Source organism: Rhincodon typus, chromosome 17, assembly GCF_021869965.1.
Source record: "Rhincodon typus isolate 14 chromosome 17, sRhiTyp1.1, whole genome shotgun sequence".
Taxonomy (NCBI): domain Eukaryota; kingdom Metazoa; phylum Chordata; class Chondrichthyes; order Orectolobiformes; family Rhincodontidae; genus Rhincodon; species Rhincodon typus.
The window spans coordinates 7766528-7788790 of record NC_063348.1 but is presented as its reverse complement, the minus strand read 5'-3'; positions in this window follow the sequence as shown (position 1 = coordinate 7788790).

Here is a 22263-nt window from a genome sequence, read left to right as displayed (position 1 = left end):
GGTTTGGAACACTGGTGAATAAAAAGCAGGATTAGAGTCTCGATGGGTGGATGAGACAGGATGAAATCGGAAGTCATGGGTTTAGAGTGGAGAAGAAGGGATTGAGAATGATGTCAGTTGCGGGGGGATGGATGTCAAAAACTGTGATGAATTTTCTATAAATACGCAAAGGTTCCTCAGGCCTTCACTTTCCGGTCATCAAATTTGAAAGCATTAATTTTTGGTAACAGGTTGGTCCTAAGACATGGCTTTATATAGTAGGAATGCTGCTGGCACCATCTGCTTCCCTATCTTGTAATGGAAAGGTCAAACAGTAGGAAAATGCTGCAAACTAATCCAGGCATGTATTGTGGACACCTATATTTTCCTTTGATATTGAAAGTGGGGTCACAAGGTAGACAGGATAGTGAAGAAGGCATTTGATACACTTGTCTTTATTGGTCAGTGCATGGAGTACAGGAGTTGGGAGGTCATGTTGCGACTGTACAGGATAATGATTAGGCCACTTTTGGAATACTGCATTCACTTCTGGTCTAGATTTACAAGGATGTTGCCAGGGTTGGAGGGTTTGAGCTATAGGGAGAAGCTGAATTGGCTGGGACTATTTTCCCTGAAGTGTTGGATACTGAGGGGTGACCTTATAGAGGTTTAAAACATTATGAGGGGTATGGATAGGGTGAATAGTCAAGGTCTTTTCCCTGAGGTGGGGGAATCCAAAACTAGAGGGCATAGGTTTAAGGTGAGAGGGGAAAGATTTAAAAGGGATCTAAGAGGTAACTTTTTCATGCAGAGGGTGGTGTGTGTATGGAAGAAGCTGCCAGAGGAAGTGGAGGAGGCTGTTACAATTACAACATTTAAAAGGCATCTGGATGGGTATACAAATAGGAAGGGTTTAGAGGGATATGGGCCAAATGCTGGCAAATGGGACTAGATTAATTTAGGATATATGTTTGGCATGGATGGGTTGGACTGAACAGTCTGTTTCTGTGCTGTATAGCTTTATGATTCAAAGGCCATAAACAGGAGCAGGATTGGGCTATCCACCCCTTCCAATTGCCATGATTATAGGTGATGTACCCACACTGCAACCCCTTTTTCATACCAGCTTCTCATAGCCCTCAACTCCTTGATATTTCAAAAATCTACCTACCTGCTCTTCTAAATACTATTAGTGATTTAGCCTCCGTAACTCTGTTGGATAGAATTACAGACATTCATACCCCCTTAAGGAAGAAATTCCTTCATGTCTCAGTTATAAATGAGTGTCCCTTTATTCTGTAACTGTGTCCTCTTGTTTGTGATTCCCCACAAGTCAAAACATCTCCTCACATCTACCCTAGCAAGTTCCTTTAGAATCTTGTATGTTTCAGTGAGATCACCCCTCATTCTTCTAAACTCTAATGAAACAAAGAACTGCAGAGGTTGGAGATCTGAAGAAGGGTCACTGGACTCGAAACTTTAGCATTATTTTCTCTCCACAGATGTTTCCTGACCTGCTGAGTTTCTCCAACAATATCTGTTTTCGTTTAAGGCCAAAATTCTGTTTGCCTTCATCATAGCTGTTAGACCTGCATGCTAACCTTTTGAGTTTAATGCACAAGAATATCCATATCGTCTACACTTCTTGGAGTCTCTTTTCATTTAAATAATAGGCTGTCTTTTGATTCTTCCTAACAAAGTGCATGACTGCTCACTTCCCTACGTGAAACTCCATTGGACATATTTTTGACCCTTCATTCAATCTATGTATATATCCTTGCTAATTTCTTATATTCTCATGACAACATGTTACCCACCTATTTTTATATCATCAGCAAATCTAGATACCCTCCTCCAAGTTATTAATGTAAATAGTTAATAATTGAGGCCTAAAGCCTTATCCTTGCACCACCAGTTACAACGTTCCAACTCAATAAAGACCCATTATTCCTGACTCTGTATTCTGGGTGTTAACCAATCCTCAATCCATGCTAATATACTGCCTTATTACCAAGATCTCTTATTTTGTGTAAAATCTTTTATATGGAACTTTATCAAATGCCTATAGTTACCTGCTTTCTACCTCCCTCCCTTTTCGAACAAGGGCATGACATGAGCAGTTTTCCAATTTTCTGGAACCCTCCCAGAATCCAGTGAGTTATCATTTCTGTAGCCACTTCCTTTAAAAGCCCAGGATGCAAACCATCACATCCTGATGACATGCCTACCCTCAGTTCAATTAGTTTGTCAAATACTTTGTCCTGATAGAGGTTGTTACAAGATCTCCCACCATTCCCCTCTGTCCCCACACCATCTAGCACCTTGCTTATCTGTTTTATTTGGATATCTACAGTGACGGACACCATGAAGACTGATGCAAAATATTGGTTTAAGTTATCTGCCATTTCCCTGTTCTACACTCACTTCAGTTACTTTTTTTTTATCATGTACTAGTAGAAGGTCCTGCTGTTTATTTTTATATCTCTTGCCAATTCACTTTCATAATCAATTTTCTCTGTTTTATTAGTTTTTAGTCATCTGCTGCTGGTTCATAAAAACAAATTCTCAATCCCGTGGCATGCCACTGTTTTTGTCCACTTTGCATACCTTAGTTTTTGATTGGATGCAATCCTTGTTAGCCATGGGTGGGGCTCATCCTTCGCATTGAGTCCTTCTTTTTGACTGGGATAAATTTTTGTTGTTGTTATGTGATATCTGCCACTACTCATCAACTGATCCTTGGTCTTTGCCTAAATTCCCAGCCTGCTTTAGACAAATCTTCCTTCATATCTGTTATTGAAGTAGAGGACCCTGGTTTGAAACCCGAGTTGCTCTCCTGCAAACTGAATTTTTAATTCTATTTCATTGTGATTGCTATCCCCTAAAGGATCCTTAACTATAAGATCTTCTATCAATCCTACCTGATTACACATTACTAGATCTAAAATAGCCTGTTCTTGGGTATGTTCTACATTGTCGTAAGAAACAATCCCCAATGCACTCTGCAAAGTTGTCTTCTATATTTTCCTTGTTCATCTGTTTAGTCCAGTCAATAAGCAGATTAAAATCACCTATGACAATTTGTAGTGCCTTTCATTCATGCCTCCATTATTTCTTGATTTATGTATTATCCTACAGTGAAGTAGCTCTTCAGGGCTGACTCCTACCACCACCTACTAGAGTTGGCGACTGATTTAATATCCAGTCTGATGGTGTGCTGTGTAGAGCCACGAGTACCTATGGCTTTTACTTTCTCCTTTCAGGTTCGAGGGCCTCAGAAGCCTGACCAAATCCCTGATGTTTTCCAGCTCCATTCCTACCTGCCATGCCGCCCCACCCCATCCCTACACTACTGTCAGCTATTCCCAAGTGCCTTTGTAAATGCCTATAATTTATTTTACTCTTATCATATCTCTGTTGTCTAGTGGTAATACTTCAGGCTTTCTATTTTCAACTTAAGAACACTCCAGGTCATATAGAAACAAGAGTAGACTAAACAGACCTTCAAGCCTGTTCCACCATTCAATGAGATCATGGATGATCTGTGGCCTGACTCCACATACCTGCCTTTGCCCATATCCCGTATTACCTTTGCTTAACAAAAATGTATCAATCTCAGATTTGGAATTAACAACTCATTCCTGCATTCACTGCTGTTTGCGGAAAAGAGTTCCAAATATCTACCATCCTTTGTGTGTAGATGTTTGCTTTCTAACTGCAATTCTGAAGGATCTGGTCCTAATTCTCAGGCTATGCTCCCTAATTCTAGAATCCCCAGGCACCAATCAGGAAAATGGACAAAACATATCAATGGAGGTGAAGATAGCTTATCACCTTGGCGAACTTGTGCAATAATTGGTGAGATGTTCTGAGAATTATGCATGGGAAGGTGGGGATGGAATCAGATGTGAGGTTTGCAGGGGCGGTAGTCAATGAGTTGCGTTTGGTAAAATAATGTGAGAAATCTGACTCTGCCTTTCAGCAAGAAACTCTCCAAAAAACTTGACACAACTGGCACTTCGCGAATAAAAAATGTAGGATTCAGCCCAAAGAGTTTCTGAGTATGTTGAAAACCATGGAAAAGAAGGGGGCAGGGAAGTCACAGAAATGAAAAGTTTATAATCAGGCAAAAGTGAAAAAAATGACAAACAATGATGGTTCAAGACAACAATAGAACTGAATTGTGCATTTAATAGGAGTATTATGTTATCCAAAATATGTTCTTGTTCACTCAAAATTGCTGACTAGCCACAGGAGAGCTACCTTGCTGCTCTGCGAATTCTAGGAAGATGGGGCCTTAACTTTAATGTTGCATCTTTGAACCTGACTGTTCACAGCCTTGATGTAATAGAATCCTTACAGTGCAGAAAGAGGCCATTTGGCCCATAAGGTCAACAGTGACCCTCTAAAGGACATCCCACCCAGACCCACATCCCCCACCGTAACCCGACATGAGGTTTTTATCATGGCAAAGCCAGCTAAAGTGCACATCCCTGAACACACAATGGCAATTTTTAGCCTGGCCAATCCACCTAACCTGCACAGCTTTGGACTGTGGGAGGAAACCAGAGCACTCGGAGGAAACCCACACAGACGCGGGGAGAACATATGCAAACTCCACACAGACAGTTTCCTGAGGTTGGAATTGAACCCAGCTCCCTGGCGTTGTGAGGCAGCAGTGCTAACCACAGTACCTTTCACAATACAGTTCCATGGACAGCTCCAACGAGGTTACTTGCTCTTGTCTCTGAAGTAGGGAAAGAAAAAGCTTCTGATTCAAAGCTAAAAGCACTATATCCTGGTAGCATGGATTCGGTTATGAGGATGTGTAGGGTATTGGTTAGCTCAGTTGGCTGGCCAGCTGGTTTGCAATGTAGAGTGACGTCAACAACATGGGTTCAAGTTCCACACCGGCTGAGGTTACCAGGAAGGACTGTCCTTCCCAACCTCTTGCCTCAGATTAAACCACCACTAGTCTCTGTCTAATGAGACAGCAGCCCTGTAGTCTGGTAGGGCAGTGGTGACTTTGCCTTTTTATGAAGATAATTTAACTGGAAACAAATTAAAAGCCATGATTTTTGTTTTCATTGGTTTAGTGACTGTTTAATATCTTTACTGTTGATTTACTTAAATAAAATTTAATAAGCTCGACTGGGAAATAAATATATACAAAACAGATTCAAATCATCAATGGAATAATGTGTCAAATCATCACAGTCACATGGTAGAGAAGCACTAAAGGAATAAAAAGATAGCTTTCTTTACTAAGGGTAAGTAAGTAGCTGAGGAAATAGAAGTCTGAGGGAAATATAAGAAACTGGAAAAATTGGAAAATGATCCATAGACATCTGAAAATCTGAAAGGTTGAAAACATTTAACTGAACAAGAGGAGTTAATAGCCCAGAATGGTGGGACAGGGTTGATGGCCTAGTGGTATTGTCGCTGGACTATTAATCCAGAGACCCAGGTAATGTACTGGGGACCCAGGTTCGAATCCCTGGAATATCCAGAATTAAGAGTCTAATGATGACTGTGAATCCATTGTTAATTGTGGGGAAAAAACCCATCTGGTTCACTAATATCCTTTAGGGAAGGAAACTGCTATTGTTACCTGGTCTGGCCTACATGTGACTTCAGTCCCACAGCAATGTGGTTGACTCTCAACTACCTCTAGGCAGTAAATGCTGCCTAGCCAGAAATGAAAAAAAATCAGTCGGAGCAAATGTGTTATATTCTTCATCCACCCTTTGGCTTGAAAAGTGTCTAATGTCACAAATTGCATGAAGTTAATAGAGCATTAGGGCCTCAGGAAAAAATGGAATTAACAATAACACCTTACACTTATATCATTCCTTCAACATGGGGGGAAACAAGGATCAAAGCTGGAATTTTATAAACCAAAGTATTACAATGACCCACTGTAGGAGTTATTAGGTCAGTTGACCAAAGGCTTCGCCAAAGAGCATTTCCCGTTTTAATCAATGAAATTTATGAATGAAACAAAAAAAATGGAGGACCAACAGTGAAGGAAAGTGAAGTGAATGAAACCTGGTTCAAAAATAAAATTGAAGAGGTGAATTTTAACAATCCTCCTCCCTGCCTCCCCATCCCCACTCCCAAATGTTTCAATTTGGGTCAGGTGGCATGTTGAAACAATTAAACATTTCAGCCACAAATCCCTACCTGAAAACATGTATTTTTAACTCCCTGTAAATGTAAATATGTATGTCTGAGATAATTTTGTCCACTTGAAGCTTTAATTTGGCTGCACCCTGTTTCCTGGGTCAGGTTCCTAGCACCTGAAGGGAGCCAAGACCACCTGCATCCAATAGTAACATGCTTCTCCAGCACAAGCCCTGCCTTTCATCCAAAGGAGCCCCACAAAGCTAACCAACACCCTCCTCACCTGATTGGATGAGATCACCAGAGTATTTGTTCCATCTCCCACTGAGCCATGATCCCCAGCACTGACCTTTCTGAACCCTCCCTCCTTTCTCTATATTGCCAGCCTACAGCTTCTAATCACCTTCCAACTTCTGATTTCCTCAAACTAGCTTTTCTCATCTCCCTACAATCCAGTCTCCTTGGATAATCGAAGAATCCCTACAGTATGGAAGCAGGCCGTTTGATCCATCAAATTCACATCGACCCTCTGAAGAGCATTCTGCCCAGATCCTATCAATATAACCCTGCATTTCCCATGGCCAGTCCACCTAGCCAGCATATCCCTGGACATTATGGGCGATTTAGCATGGCCAATCCACTTAACCTGTTCCTAATCTTTAGGACTGTGGGAGGAAGCCAGAGCACCCAGCGGAAACTCACGCAGAACATGCAAACTCCACACAGACAGTCGCCTGAGGGTGGAATTGAACCGGGTCCCTGGCTCTGCGAGGCAGCAGTGCTAACCACTGAGCCACTGTGATAGTCTCCATTATCCAGTCTCCCCTGACACTGACTCCTGATTGTCCACCAGACCCCAGTCTTGAATTTTTTTTTTGTAATTTTTTCCCATGCCCCCAATCTCACTGCCATCCAGCCTCTGGTCTACCCCAATACAGATCTACCCAACAATCTTTCCAATTCCAATTCACTCACTGCTGTCCTCTGCTTGGCAGTGACCTTGTGACAAAGGCTCAGCAACTGAAAGTCATCCAGCCTCTCCGTTAGGTTGACTGTGGCCAGCAAGGCAGGCAGAACATGGCAATCAGGTTCTGCTGTAAAATTTAGCAGCACCTTCAGCTTTATTCATGACCAGGTAATCTGGAGAAACAGATGTTTTGTCGTTTTTCTTCCGATGATCCCTTCTGGATGCTTGGCTGAACTCTAATACTCATTAATGGATAAACTCAGCAGGGTTCTGTTCACACAAGTGGAAAGTATTTGCTAAGATTGACATTCACGTGAGGTAATAAGGAGTTATTCTCTCTTTGAATTGTTTTTTTTAATGTCTATACAGTTATTTGATCAAGATTAAGAGGTGGGAAGTGAGTTAAATTCTTAATGATGCTATAATGGCACTGTCTAATTTGCAATTTTTGTTGGCTGTAAGAACAGATGTTTCAAAGCATATTTTTAAATTAGCTTTTTTCTAAAAGTTTTTGTTTCAGATATGTATTGTTATCAACTCATTCATTGGTTTCAGAGTGCAGACTGGGTGAGGGGGCATGGAGTTGGCATGGCTAAGATCTTTTGACCATACATTTCAGAAGTGGTCCAACTCCAGACTGTGGTTCACAACTCCTCTGAGGGGCTTGACCCACATTGAAATTTCGAGAAGGTGGAGCAATGCCAGCAATGGAACTAGACAGGGTGGGCAGGGGTGGTTACAAGATGTGGGATCTTTGCTGCCTCTAGCCCATGTGGCAAAACTTTCCAGTGCCAGCAACCCAGGTAGGTATCTCTGGCTTAGGTTCCGCTTACCATTTTTAAAGGGCTAAGCCCAACTCTGTGAACCTTTGGCCCTAAATTACATAAGGAGGTATTTGAGCAGATGACTCCAAGCTATCAGTAAAATCCAATCAGATGCAGAGTGGTCTTGAAACAGGAATTATCCAATAAAGTTGATGCAGCCTCTCCAGTATAAAGATTGAAAAGAATTTAAAGATTTAGGGGTGGCACAGCGGCTCAGTGGTTAGCACTGGGATCCAGGTTCAACCATCTGTGTAGAATTTGCATGTTCTCCCTGCGTCTGCATGGGTTTCTGCTGGGTGTTCTGGTTTCATCTCGCAGTCCAAAGATGTGCAAGTTAGGTGGATCGGCCATGCTAAATTACCCATAATGTTCAGGGATATGTAGGTTAGGTGCATTCGCCACAGGAAATGCAGGGTTATAGAGATCGGGTAGAGGCCTGGGTCTGGTTGGGATGCTCTTCAGAGGGTCAGTGTAGACATGTTGGGCTGAATGGCCTGTTTCCACACTGTATAGACTCTAGTGTGTTCTATTTGGATTGCTTTGTCTGAGACAAAAAGAAGTTTAATTATGTCAGATTCTTATGAATATTGTACTATCTGGTGTAATTGAGGGTCTAGTTTCTAATCAGACATATTTCAAATCCCATTGTTAAATTTTAATTTATGCTAATAACCAAAATTATTTAAAAGAAATGACAATTAGAAAATATATGCAATTGTATTTTGGATTCAAACCCATCTCTGAGGAATTGAATGAAAATCATTTTTCTATGGTTCTCATATGCTAATTCATGTGACTGCAGCTTGTATTAATCGAGAACCCAATTTCCACAGTGGTCACCTTAGCTTCTAATGTAGGCGAAATTATGAAGCTTCACATATGGTACCTGTCCTGGCAGCTTTTTTTATTTGTTCACGAGTTATGGTATCCCTGGCATTTATTACCCACCCCAATTGCCCTTGAGAAGCCACCTTATTGAAGAGCAGCAGTCTGTGTGGCACAGTTACTTCAATTATGCCTATAGAAAGGGAATTCCAGGATTTTGACCCATTGATAGTGATGGAAAGGTGAATTCATTCCAGAGCAGGATAGTGTGTGATTTGAGGAAAATCTGCAGATGGTGTTCCCATGGATCTGCTGCCCTACATGACACACGTGCTAGATTTGGAAGATGCCGTTGAAGGAACAAGTTGCCGAAGTGCATCTTGAAGATGTGACATAGTGCTGCCGCTGTGAAATGGTGCTGGAGGGAGTGAATGTTGAAGACAAGTGGGGCTGCTTTGTCCTGGATGATGGCAAGTGTTTTTTGAACTCATCTCAGGGAAGTAGGGTCTTCCATTACAATCCTAGCTTGTGCCTTGCAGAAGGTGGCTAGGCTTTGGGGTGAGTTACTCTGCAGAATTCTCAGTCTTCAACCTCCTTTCATAGCCATTATATTTGTATGGCTGGTCCAGTTCAATGGTTACTCCCAGGATGGTGATGGTGTAGTGATGGATCAGCAATGATAATGCAATTGAATGGCAAGGGAAGTTGATTAGAATCATTCGGATCCATGATTCTCTACAATGCAGAAGCAGGCCTCTCTGAAAAGTATCCCACCAGACCCATGCCCCTACCCTGTTTCCGTCAATCTGCACTTCACATGGGAAATCCACCTAGCTTGCACGTCCTTAGACATTATGGGCAACTTACCATGGCCAATCCACCTAATCAGAACATCTTTACACTGTGTGGGAGGAAACCAGAGCTTGTGAAGGAAACCCAGGCAGCCACGGGGAGAATGTGGAAACGCCACGTGGACAGTCGCCCAAGGGTGGAATCAAACCCGGCTCGCTGGTGCTGCGTAGCAGCAGTGCTAACCATTGTGCCACCCCACGTTAGAATCTGTTCTGTTGGAGATGGTCACTGCCTAGTATTTGCAACTTATCAGCACAAGCCTGGATGTTTTCCAGCTCTTGCTGCTTATGGACACCAATTGTTTCAATGGTTGAAGAAACTAAAATAAAAACTGAAGAGCTGTGAATGTACTGCACACTATCCAGTCATCATTGAACATTCGCACTACTGACCATTGGATGGAGGGAAGATCATTGATGAAAAAGTTGAAGTTGGTAGGGCCTTGGCTGGGATTGAGGATTTCCTGTATCGATGTCCTGGACTGAAATGATTAGCTTCCAACCACTCTAACCACATCCTCTGTGTCAAGTGTGGTATGGTGGCTCAGTGGTTAGCACTGCTGCCTCACAGCACCAGGGACCCAGGTTCAATTCCACCCTTGGGCGACAGTCTGTGTGGAGGTTGCACATTGGCTGCGTGGGTTTCCTCCCACAGTCCAAAGATGTGCAGGCTAAGTGTATTGGCCATGCTAAATTGCCCATAGTGTTTCAGGGGTGTGTAGATTAGGTGGGTTATAGGGGGATGGGTATGGGGGGGAATGCTCTGATGGTTGGTGTGGACTTGTTGGGCCGAAGGGCCTGTTTCCATGCTGTAGGGATTCCATGAAATCCGTGAAGTATGGTTTGAACCAGTGAAGAGAATCCTCTCTGATTCCTATTAAATTCAGTTATTGTTAGGGCTCACACTTTGTTGAAAGATGCCTTGATGCCAACAGCGGTCATGCTAATGGGCAGGTATTGTATTTGACATGCTTTTTTTTCAACAGGGCATAGCCCCGTACACATTATTGGGCCAGTGTCATCAGTGGAAGACCAGGCAAACTTGACTTGTAGGAATTGGAGTTTGTATTCCTGCCAACAATTCTGGCTATGGCCACTGTTACCTGTCGGCCACGCAAAATGACGTTGTATACAAAGCTTTTGTCACTGCAACGATGGAATGCGTTGAATGAAAAAAAGGCTAGATCATGAATAATTGGCTTATGTAGTCCTCTCGCTGTGGAAATGGAAGGATCAAATGCAGATTGAAAAGCAGGAGTAGATATAAATGTCAAAGTCAAAAATTATATTGCAGTGAAAGTGGAAAGGCTTAAATTCAATGGATGTTCCACCAGCTTCCTGCTGTTTTTGAAGATCAGTGGATCACTGCAGAATTTCAGCCTCAGAAGGCTTCATTGTGGAAGTGGGAGCAAAGATGCTCAAATCTGAATGGAAACGACAAATGCTAGAGATCACAGTGGGTCAGGGAGCATTCATGGAGAGAGAGCAAGCTAACGTTTCGAGTCTAGATGGTTCTTATCAAATCGTTAGCTTGCTCTCTCTGCATGGATGCTGTCTGAACCACTGTGATCCCCAGCATTGGTTGTTTTCATTGTGTAAGCTCCTGTTAATTATGTTGGGAGCAGGAATAGCTGAAAACAATTGCTTTGTTGCTGTGAAATCAACACAAATCTGAAATAACCCATGTATTATAAGGTCCCTACCTCTCCAGTCAGCAAAACATCCATCATCTACACATCTGTCATTAATGTTTATGAATTTTACTTAAAATGTAAGACACTTGCATTGGGTAGGAATGGACTAAATCCACAATGCTGTCAGGTATGTATCTTAGGTGTCTTTAGAGAAACAAATCCCAGTCCAGATTCTGGTATTTGTATGTGGTTGAATTGTTTATGGGAATGCTCCCAGTGAAAGGAATAGACCTCTAAGAATCCAAACACACTTCAAAATATGGAACAAAAACAGAAGTTGCTGTGAAGGAAAAAAAATCAGAGTTAACGTTTTGGGTCCGGTGACACTGGACCTGAAGCGTTAACTCTGATTTTTTTTTTTCTTCACAGATGCTGCCAGACCTGCTGGGATTTCCAGCAGCTTCTGTTTTTGTCCCTGATTTACAGCATCCGCAGTTCTTTTGGTTTTTATTCAAAATATGGAGTTGCCTTCATGAGCGCAAACCAGATCTTAGATCTGGAAATGCACACAGTCCTGCATCAATTCAAATTGTGCTCAAGTTTCCTATGAATTTAGATTAAACCTGAATGTAGAATAGACTAAAAATGACAAATTATGAAATTATGGTCAGGGGAAAGCACTAAACTTGCATCACACTGTAGATTGAGATAGTAGGAACTGCCGATGCTGGAGAATCTGAGATAACAAGGTGTAGAGCTGGATGAACACAGCAGACCAGGCAGCATCAGAGGAGCAGGACTTTATTCCAGAGTCCCCTTCCCCTTCCCCATTTCTGAAGAAGGGTCCAGACCTGAAATGTCAGCTTTTCTGCTTCTCTGATGTTGCCTGGCCTGCTGTGTTCATCCAGCTGTACACCTTGTTATCTCAAACTGTAGATTCTTTCTTTCTTTTTCTGATGTGGTGTATAACACCATTCAAAGAAACAGAAACCACAGTGCAGACCTTAGCAAGGATACATACTTAAAACTGCAATAAAACCAGAAAAAAAAATACTGTTTTTAGCAGCACCTGATTCTGCTCACATGTTGGAGAACTTCTGAATAATCTGAATTACAGGAAACCTGTGTGCACGACGCTCTGTCACTCAGTGTGGGAAGGCTGGGCATTTTAATAAGAAGACCAGCAATTGGACAAAGGTATCAATAGACAATTGGACATGTTGATTTGCATGTGTTAAAAAAGAAAATTGCAATGTTTAGTACATTTAGCATCAAGAAAACAAGAGAAAAATTATTGAAACATTAAGGATGCAGCAATCAACACAATACTGGTCCTTGCAAGACGCCATGTTATTTTGTGTTAGTTCATCAAAGCTGGAAGCTAGCTTACCATGATTATGTGACAAGTAGAATTGCCTGGCATTAGTTTCTTGTCTAAGCCTAGTTGGCAAATACAGTTTTCCGTTCTTGTTGGTAAACCATTCAATGTGATTGTTTTGCTGAGTTGAGGTTGCTGCAGTGCCATCATTTTCCTTTCTCTCAACAGACCATCCATTTAATTAAAGAGTGCATTACCTGTGAAGAGAGCCTAGGATCACAAGTAAACATAAGGTAAGCGCAAGGCCACATGTATTTTAGTACTGTGGTCAGCCTGTGCCAAAAGGTATAGAAAATATGCAAAAGAGCTCCACTCCTGTGCTTGTTGCCTAGCTGCCGTTGTCTTTCCTTAACAGAATGTAACAGTTGAGAATAGAGCTTTGAATGCAGGTTTGAAGAAGGATGGGATAATGTCAGGTGCCTAAACTATTTTGAATGAATGCAATAAATTTTTGTTGGGTCATGAGAATTCACAGCCCACCACACAGTTATAGTTTATTATTACATGAAACACTGAAATCACTCCAAACAATCACATTCTGTGCGCATTGCTGATAAAATCAGAAGTCACACGACACCAGGTTATAGTCCAACAGATTTACCTGGAATCACCAGCTTCTGGACCTCCACAGCTTTGTCAGGTGAAGCACTTCATCTGATGAAGGAGCAGCGCTCAGAAAGCTTGAGATTTCAAATAAACCTGTTGAACTGTCACCTTTGCCCACCCCAGTCTGACACAGACATCTCCTCGTCACGCATTGCTAATGTAACACATTTTTTTAAAATTCACTTTGGCGATGCCAGTTACTAACGTTACCCTCAGTGAAACTCTTGTAACCAAAGTGGCCAAAGTTATCAAAGTTTACAAAGCAACCAAATTTTGTGGTCAAATGTAACTTTCACTGGGCATAGAGAAATAGTTTGAAATTTGAAATAGTTAATCGTCACGCATTTAAGATATGCCTTTGTCTTTGAGATAGTTGTTCCAATTTGAAACAGTCTTTAAAATACGTTTCTCCCGTCTATATCTCTTTTCTGTGAAATTTACACAATTTCTTTTTCTTAGGTCATTACTCTTCGGTTGAAACTCAAGCGGTTATTTAAACTGTCTAAACATTAATCTATTGTTTCAGTTATTGAACAGTCAGATTCAGCACTCCGATGTTTTAAATGAGAAGTTCCATTAGGAATCAATAGTTGTGAACCATGTATGTTTCTAGTGGTTACAGGCAGAACTATGCTTAACAGTACTTTGTAAGAACCAACCAACGTTTTGCAGATTTTCAGAGCTAGGAATCTTAAAAACACCCAAAGTATCAACACTAATAGCAACTTGGGGAACAAACCTTTAAGTCTCTCGTGGCTCATTGGTCAAGTATTGTGCAATGGAGAATTCCAGATCTACTTGTCATAGTTAAAACATACAGTGTGAAATATATCAATTGCTTACTGAGGGCAACTCCTGAATAAGTGTCAAAATCTATTCTTCCCAAAAGCTAGAAGATATGTTCCACTTCTTAAAAGAAATGAGGGCCTGCAGAGCTGGGTCCAGTTAATACGCAGAGAGCCACTTTAACATTAGATCTGCTATTAAGACTCGTAACATTTTAAAACTCTATATATTAGGCCAGTAATCTATTGCTAATGGCATTCTTCACATAGCACAATTAATCTGTTTTTGAGTCACAGTATGTATCATGGCACAGATAGGGTGGCGTATGTTTGAGGTGCATTAATCACAATGATTATAGCCAATGTGAAAAATAAATAATGACTCAGGCTTTGTAATTTAAATGTATGTAGTATTTCTTCACCTGAAGGAGTGGGTGGTGGGTGGAGTTCTGTATGTTTTGACATTTCACATATTCTCTGGATGTTTTGCCACTAATAAGGATGGCATTTGCCCTGAACTTGATGTAACTGGCTTTCTTAACCACTGTAAAGGACATCAGAGAGAGGTTGGAGACACATAACAGATCACACTAGGTATGGACAACCTTATTGAAATGGTTGGACTTTTACAATAATTTAGCTGTTTGAATAATGACTGTAGAATATGTAATGAGCTTTTGGTGTGTTGTATAAGGAATTAATTCTGAGTGTGATTTGTCAATGAGACAGTATAGAACATAGGAAGTGATCCTATGTCACATGTCCATCTCTCTCCTGTAGGCTCATGGCAAGATGAAGGCCAGTCAGATATTTCTTAAATAAAGTTAATGTTTTCCTTACTTCAGACTCTGCAATTTTTTTTTAGCAGCACAAGAAAACCAAGAATATTATAGTCTGAGAACTGAGACATCCATTAGTGTTTCAAAATAGTTGTTTGCCAGAGGAAACATTACTTAATCAGAGCCGTGTCCCTCTAATCTATGTCGATTTCATAGTGTTTATTTACCCAAGACAGTGGTTTCAAGTGCTTGCACTTTTGGATGTTAACATTTTGAATATTCTGGGTGATTAATACTTTTATTGGTCTGTTGTGAATACAATTTCTGTAAGAGAAAGACTTTTTTCTTTCTAAAGTTTTTCATCTATTGTAACTATATGGTTGATTGGTTCTATATGTTGTGCATAGTAGTTGAATCGGCATGGAGTGTACAACTGAATCTGCGGGTTGGGTGGAAAGGCATTGCTTGAAATGGGACAAATGGGCAAGACTTTTTGAAATTGCCTGTCAACGTGTTCTTAGCCACACAATAGTTCATGCGACTTCTGAGACCGAGTAAACCTGGAGTGATTTGAAGGTTGATCAACTCCAACGGGGACTTGGAGATGCCAATTGCTGTAATGGAACCAAACATTGAGGGAGTATAGGTGATGGGCTTGTGATGTGAACCAGCCTGCATTTTTAAATAACCCTGGTGAAAATTAGAAACACAGGAATGAGTCAGGAATCTTGAAAGTGGGTCTGGGCCACATCTCGACAGAGTCTTCCTAACTCCACAAAAATCTAGCTCATATTTTTTTGGCTTACTGATCTGGTAATGCTGTCATCGTGGTACCATACAATCTCTTCAAGCTCCCAATTTAACTGAAATAGTTGTCCTTTGCCAGCCCGTTTCAAGTTGGCATCCACCTTCCACCAGTTCATGTTGGCACATTTTTACCTGCTATCTTCCTCCTCCACCTACCACCTCCCCAGTAGACATGGTTACTCCTGCTCCTACAGTGCTGTTTCCAGCTCTTACTTATGATTATAAGAATTAGGAGCATGAGTAAACCATACAACTTCTTAACTGTGCTATCGTTGAATACAGTCATAGCCTCCACTCCATATTTCTGCCCATTCCCCATGTCCTGCATGCCCTGAGATTAAAAACACAAATGTATGAATTAGGAGCATGAGGAGTCCACTCAGCCCCTTCAAGTCTGTGCTCTCATTTAAAAAGATCATACTTGTTCTAATTAATATGCATTCTCGTCAATCCCATTAACCTGCACCCACTTGCTTATCAATAATGTATTTATGTCAGGAGTAAAAATATTCAAAGGTCCCGCATCAAAGGATCAAAGGATCACGCCTTTTGAGGAAGACAGTTCCGAAGACTGATGACACTCTGAGAAAAAATTGTTCTTATTTCTGCCTTATTTGGGTGGCCCCTTAAGTTTAGACAGTAACCCCTAGTTCTAGGTTCTCCCACAAGTGGAAGCATCCTTTCCACATCCATCATCTCTACACCTCTCAGGATCTTACATCTTTCAACCAACTACTTTTCTAAATTCCTGCAGATAATAGCTTAGCCTGTTTAAACTTCTCTTATAAGCTGTTGCCAACACATGTACATCCTTTCTTAAACACAGCGATGAATACTGTGTACAGTATTCCAACTGTAGTCTCACAGGTGCCTTGTATAAATTAAGCACAACCTCCTTTTTTTTATTATTCTAATCCTCTTGCAATAAACAATTATATTCTTTTAGCTTTCTCAATTACTTGCTGTACCTGTATACTAACTTTTTGTAATTCATGTACTAGGACATCAAGATCCCCCTGCATCTCAGAGTTCTGCCACGTCTCACCATTTAGATATTATTATTCTTTATTCTTTCTGCCAAAATCAACAGCTCCACATTTTCCCAAATTATACTTCATTTGCAAGATTTTTGTTCACTCACTTCATCTACCTATATTCCTTTTGTAGCCTCCTTATTTCCTCATTACAGCTTACTTTCTTACCTGTCTTTATGTTATCAGCCAATTTAACAACTATATGCTTTGTCCCTTCATCCAAATTATTGACATGCATTGGGAAATGTTGAGGCCCCAGTACTGATCCCTGGGTTACAACAGTCATTACACCTAGACAACCAGAAAATGATCCACTTGTAGTAACTACCTTTCCTGTTAGCTGGCCAGTCATCTGTCCATGCTAATATGGTACTCCCTACACCATGAATTTTTCACAATAGCCTTTGATGTGGTACCTTAGCAAATACCTTCTGGAAATTCAATTATTGTGCATTCACTGGTTCCTGTGTACCACATATTTCTTCCTCAAAGAAATTCAATAAATTGGTTAGACATGATTTTCATAAAACAATGTCAACTTTGCCTGATACCTTAAGTTATTCTCAGTGTCCCACTTAATCATGGCTGTTTCTCCCTATTTTGGTATTTTGAATGCTATTCTCAAATCTCCTTTGTTGTGAAATAAAATGTCTTCATCACATTCATTTTATTCTACTAAGTAAGTCTATTCTGTAACAACTCTAATTTCTTTAACATGCCAAATTAAATATTTTAATTACAGTCAATGATTCATTTAAGTTTGGTATTACCCCTATACTTTGGTAATGTAATCCACTGTAATCCAAAATTATAGTCTAGGGTCCTTTATTGTAAATGGATTTATATTTTTAATACACTGAATCCAGATAACAACTGTCACAACACCGTGGAAAGTACATGATGGAGGTCAAACTAAAATGCAAATTTATTTCCTCTGGCAGGGCTACACCTGTCTGATTTGCAGACCTATGCACCACAATGCAAATCCTACGGTAATGAATTTGCATCTTATTTATAGTTTCATTTTCTATATTGCATTGGGGTATTGTTACTGACATTTGACTGATGCTAGGTTGGTATATTTTGAATTATGACTGCACTTGCCAGCATTTGGCCCATGTCCCTCTAAACCCTTCCTATTCAGGTACCCATCAGGTGCCTTTTTAATGTTGTAATTGTACCTTCCTCCACCACTTCCTCTGGCTGCTTATTCCAGACACACACCACCCTCTGTGTGAAAAGTAGACCCTGTTCTGAAGAAGGGTCACCGGACCCGAAACGTTAACTCTGATCTTTCTTCACAGATGCTGCCAAACCTGCTAAGCTTTTCCAGCAACTTCTGTTTTTGCACCTTAGGTCCCCTTTTTAGTTTTCCCCTCTCACCTTAAAACCTATGCTGTCTAGTTTTAGACTCCCCTATCCTGGGAAAAAGACCTTGACTATTCAATCTACCAATGCCCCTCATGACTTTATAAACCTCTATAAGGTCACCCCTCACCCTCTGATGCTCCAGGGAAACAAGACCCAACCCATTCAGCCTCTCCCTATAGCTCAAACCCTCCAACCCCAGCAACATCCTTGTAAATCTTTTCTGCACCCTTTCAAGCTTAACACCATTTTTCGTATAGCAGGGAGGCCAGGACTGAATGCAGTATTCTCGAAAGAATATCTGGTTGGCATGGACGAGTTGGACCAAAGGATCTGTACGACTCTGTGATGAATACCAATGTTTTGTGGGGGTAGGCTTGTTTCAAGGGAACGGATAAATGCTGGCCCAGCCAGCAATGCCCATGACCCACGAATTAATAAGTAATAGTGACAGTGTGTGTGTTTGTGAGTTCTTTTGGTGAGACAATTTCATTTTACAATAGCACAGTGAGAACGGGGATGTTTCAGTCTGAGTGGCCTCTTTCCCTCCCACACAATGGATTGGACTTGATGCCTGGTGGTTTTGAAGGCGGTGGAGATGTAAAATTCTGGAAACCACCTTTCTGATGCACCTTTAAGTGAGGCAATGGCCTAGTGGTATTATCACTGGACTGTTAATCCAGAGACCCAGATAATGTTCTGGGGACCCGGATTCGCATCCCACCATGGCATATGTTGGAATTTGAATTCAACAAAATATCTGGAATTAAGAGTCTAATGATGACCATGAATCCATTGTTGATTGTTGGAAAAACCCATCTGGTTCACTAATGTCCTTTAGGGAAGGAAACTGCCATCCTTACCTGGTCAGGCATACATGTGACCCCAGACCCACAACAATGTGGTTGACTCTGAACTGCCAATTAAGGATGGGCAATAAATGGGTCATCTCAGGGCCAAGTGAACAAAAAGACATCTAAACATCCCCAGTCACACTCTATGGCTAGTACACTGCTCCACCCTCCATATAACTATTAGCTACTTGAGACAATGATTACCTTTAGTAGCATCCATTCACATTTTCTCACCCTACTAAATGCCTGCAAATAGCCACAATCTAAGGATGCAGTGGAGCAATATGTAAACCTCCTGTTAAGAAAAATCAGAAATTTCTGGAGAAACTCAGCAGGTCTGGCAGCATGTGTGAAGAGAAAACAGACCGAAGTTTCAAGTCCAGTATCCCATCAGAACTAGAAGCAGCTAGGAAAAGGTGGTATTTGTGCCGATGACGAGAGGTAGTGGGGGAAGGAGTGAGTGGAAGTGGAGCCTGGAGCTGAACTGAACTAGCTGTATAAACATAATAGGCACAAGGTCGGAGGCACACCACCCAATGCCTGTCTACCATCTACAAGGCACATGGCAGGAGTATGATGGAATACTCCCCACTTGCCTGGATGAATGCAGCTCCAACAATACTCAAGAAGCTTGACACCGCCCAGGACAATGCAGCCTGTCTGACTAGCACCATATCCACAAACATTTAGTTCCTCCACCACCAATAGCACCTTCCAAACTCTCAACCCCTACCAACCAGAAGGACACTGGCAGCAGATATATCTCTTGCAATTCTCTTCCAAGTCACTCACCATCCTGTTTTGGAAGTAAGTCACCGTCCCTTCAGGGTTTCTGCCTCAAAATCCTGGAATTCCCTGTCTAACAGCATTGTGGGTCTACCTGCAGCACTCCAGGAAGGCAGCTGACCACAATTTTCTCAAGAGCAATTGGAGATGGGTCAAAACTGCTGACCCAGCCAGTGACCCCCAAATCTTGTGAAAGAATTACAGAAGGTCCATGGATGATGCTGTGTAACAGATTGGAGTAAATAAATTGCTTAGAGGGAAGGGTGTGCAGTCCTTAAGTATACTTCACTCCAACAACACATACTTCCACTTAAGGGGCAGACAATATGGCATTGTTACTAATTTTGGAGCATGTTAGCTACAGAATAAACTAAAATTGTTTTGAGAAAAGGCTGAGATGAAATATGACAGAGTGCCAGCTAAGGCCCAGGAGAATCTTTCTCATAATGTTCACGATTCTATTTGTCTTTTCAGCACTGATAGTTGTTCAGATTTTTATAACGTCTAATTTTCTGTCTTTAAGAAGAGGCAGGAAAGCTTGTGGAAATTACAGATAATCACATGAGTTGGCATTTGGATGGTAGCTGCCCCTCTTCCTCCCAACTCAAATTTAAGTTCTGGGCTGGAAGGTTGGCCCTCCTATTGAGTCACCTTAAAGCTGTTCACTGATCAATTAGCAACAACTTAAGGGCCTCATCCCATCTGGGCTGCAAGCATTTGGGTCTAAGTGGGACAGATTGCATGTTGACTGAACTGACTGGTAACCCAATGCGGGCAAGTCATCAGTATGTGGGGGAATAGAGCGCACCAATTTATGCAAAGACTGAGAGACTGGACTAGGACAGGGGGTATTGTTTTTGAGAGTCACATCCATGTCCTAGCTGCTAGCCCACTGCTCCACTCTGCTATTGGCTCCCAACTCTCAAAATCTGCCCACACACATAACGTTTCAACTTTAGCGTGCGGGAGTTGGCCTGCTGTCTCCAGCCCTGTGCAGGTGGAGCTTCCTGCTCCAGGCTTGGAATTCTGGGAGAAAGCCCACTAAGCTGCCAATCAGCTCTGTGATTGATGGATGATCCAATGGGCTTCTTGACCATTGCAGTCTGCAGGTTTCTCTTTGCAAAAGGCTCCCACTTTCATCTGAAAAAGAGAAAATTCTGCCCGTAGATTTAAAAATAAATTTTGAGCTTTAGAACAAAGGAGATCTTCAGAAAGCTGACCCAGCTTGTTATGGACCAGACCAGACCAGACCCCCTCAAAATATTTTAAGAAGGTAGCCTAGACCCTAACTTTTTCTTATTTTAAAGGTAGATGGGAAGTACCATGTTCCAGATGTGATGCAACTGGTCAATCTACTCGACGTTAAGCAAAACACAATTCATTTAAAATGCAAACAAAAGAGAGAGGAATTTGGAATAACTTAACTTTTGGAAAACTTAACTGAATGATAGATACACTATTATTAATTAGCTGTTCCAAGATAGTAACATCCCATAAACACCCCCTTGGCAAAAAGGCAAATTCAGACACAGATTCTTACAAGCAGTTCTCCAATCCAGAAGGAAAAAACATCGAGAAATTCCGGAGGAAGTAGCAGCTAGGTATCATTCATTGAAGCTCCCAACGCTTCTGAGACCCGAAACAGCTTCTGATGATACAGCTAAAAAAAACTAGAAAGCCTGCTTTGAGAGAGCAGGCCACACCCATTCAGGCTGCTTCCATTGTTCTAAGATTTCGAAAAACCCAAAGGACTCACATGTTGTTTACTCCAGTGATTGGTAGACTGCTTGGTGCCTCTGCCTTTACAACCTCTTTTCAATAAACCAGGACAAAATAATCTTTTAAAGTGACAGTGTCATCGCAAGGTAGATCTGCTGGACTCCAAGATAGAGTCCATGAATGATTCGGAATCTATGGAGGTCAATAATTTATTGGGCACTGTGATTCTCTCCATGTGGCTCCAGATAAGCCTCTTAAGACAATGTCCTACAAGATAGTTCAGCCAAGAAGAGACTAACTGGAAAAGCTTTTGATTTGGACATTCATAAACAGGATGTTGATGGGTCTCTGTGTGTCAGATGATCAGAGCCAAACGCATTCACTGTTCCAGGCTAATAAAAGTATAAGCACTTGTCCAGATCTGTCTCACTTAGGTCCAAATGAGTGCTGGTATGGAGCGTGACCTCAGCCCTGCCTCATGAAAGCAATAATTCCGATGTAAAATAAATGTTAAAATGAAGTAAAGGATAGACTTGGCAGTGTTCTGAAAAATTCAGCGATTTGTATTATATGTTCTAACTTTTAGTGGAAAGAGGACTTGCCAGTGTGTACAGTCTACAGGGGAACAAACAGAGGTGACAAGAGAGGAACTAACAAGAAAGCAAAAATACAATGGTCGCAATGTTAAAGAACCCATTTACAACGTTGGAGAAGTTGAGTTTTTAGGATTTGGCAAGAAACATGGCAAGGTAAAAATCTTTTGAGAATGACAATCAACCTGAAATGTTATCAGAGATAGTAGGAACTGCAGATGCTGGAGAATCCGAGACAACAAGGTGCAGAGCTGGATGAACACAGCAGGCTAAGCAGCATCATAGGAGCAGAAAGGCTGACGTTTCGGGCCTGAAGGGGCTAGGCCTGAAACTTCAGCCTTTCTGCTCCTA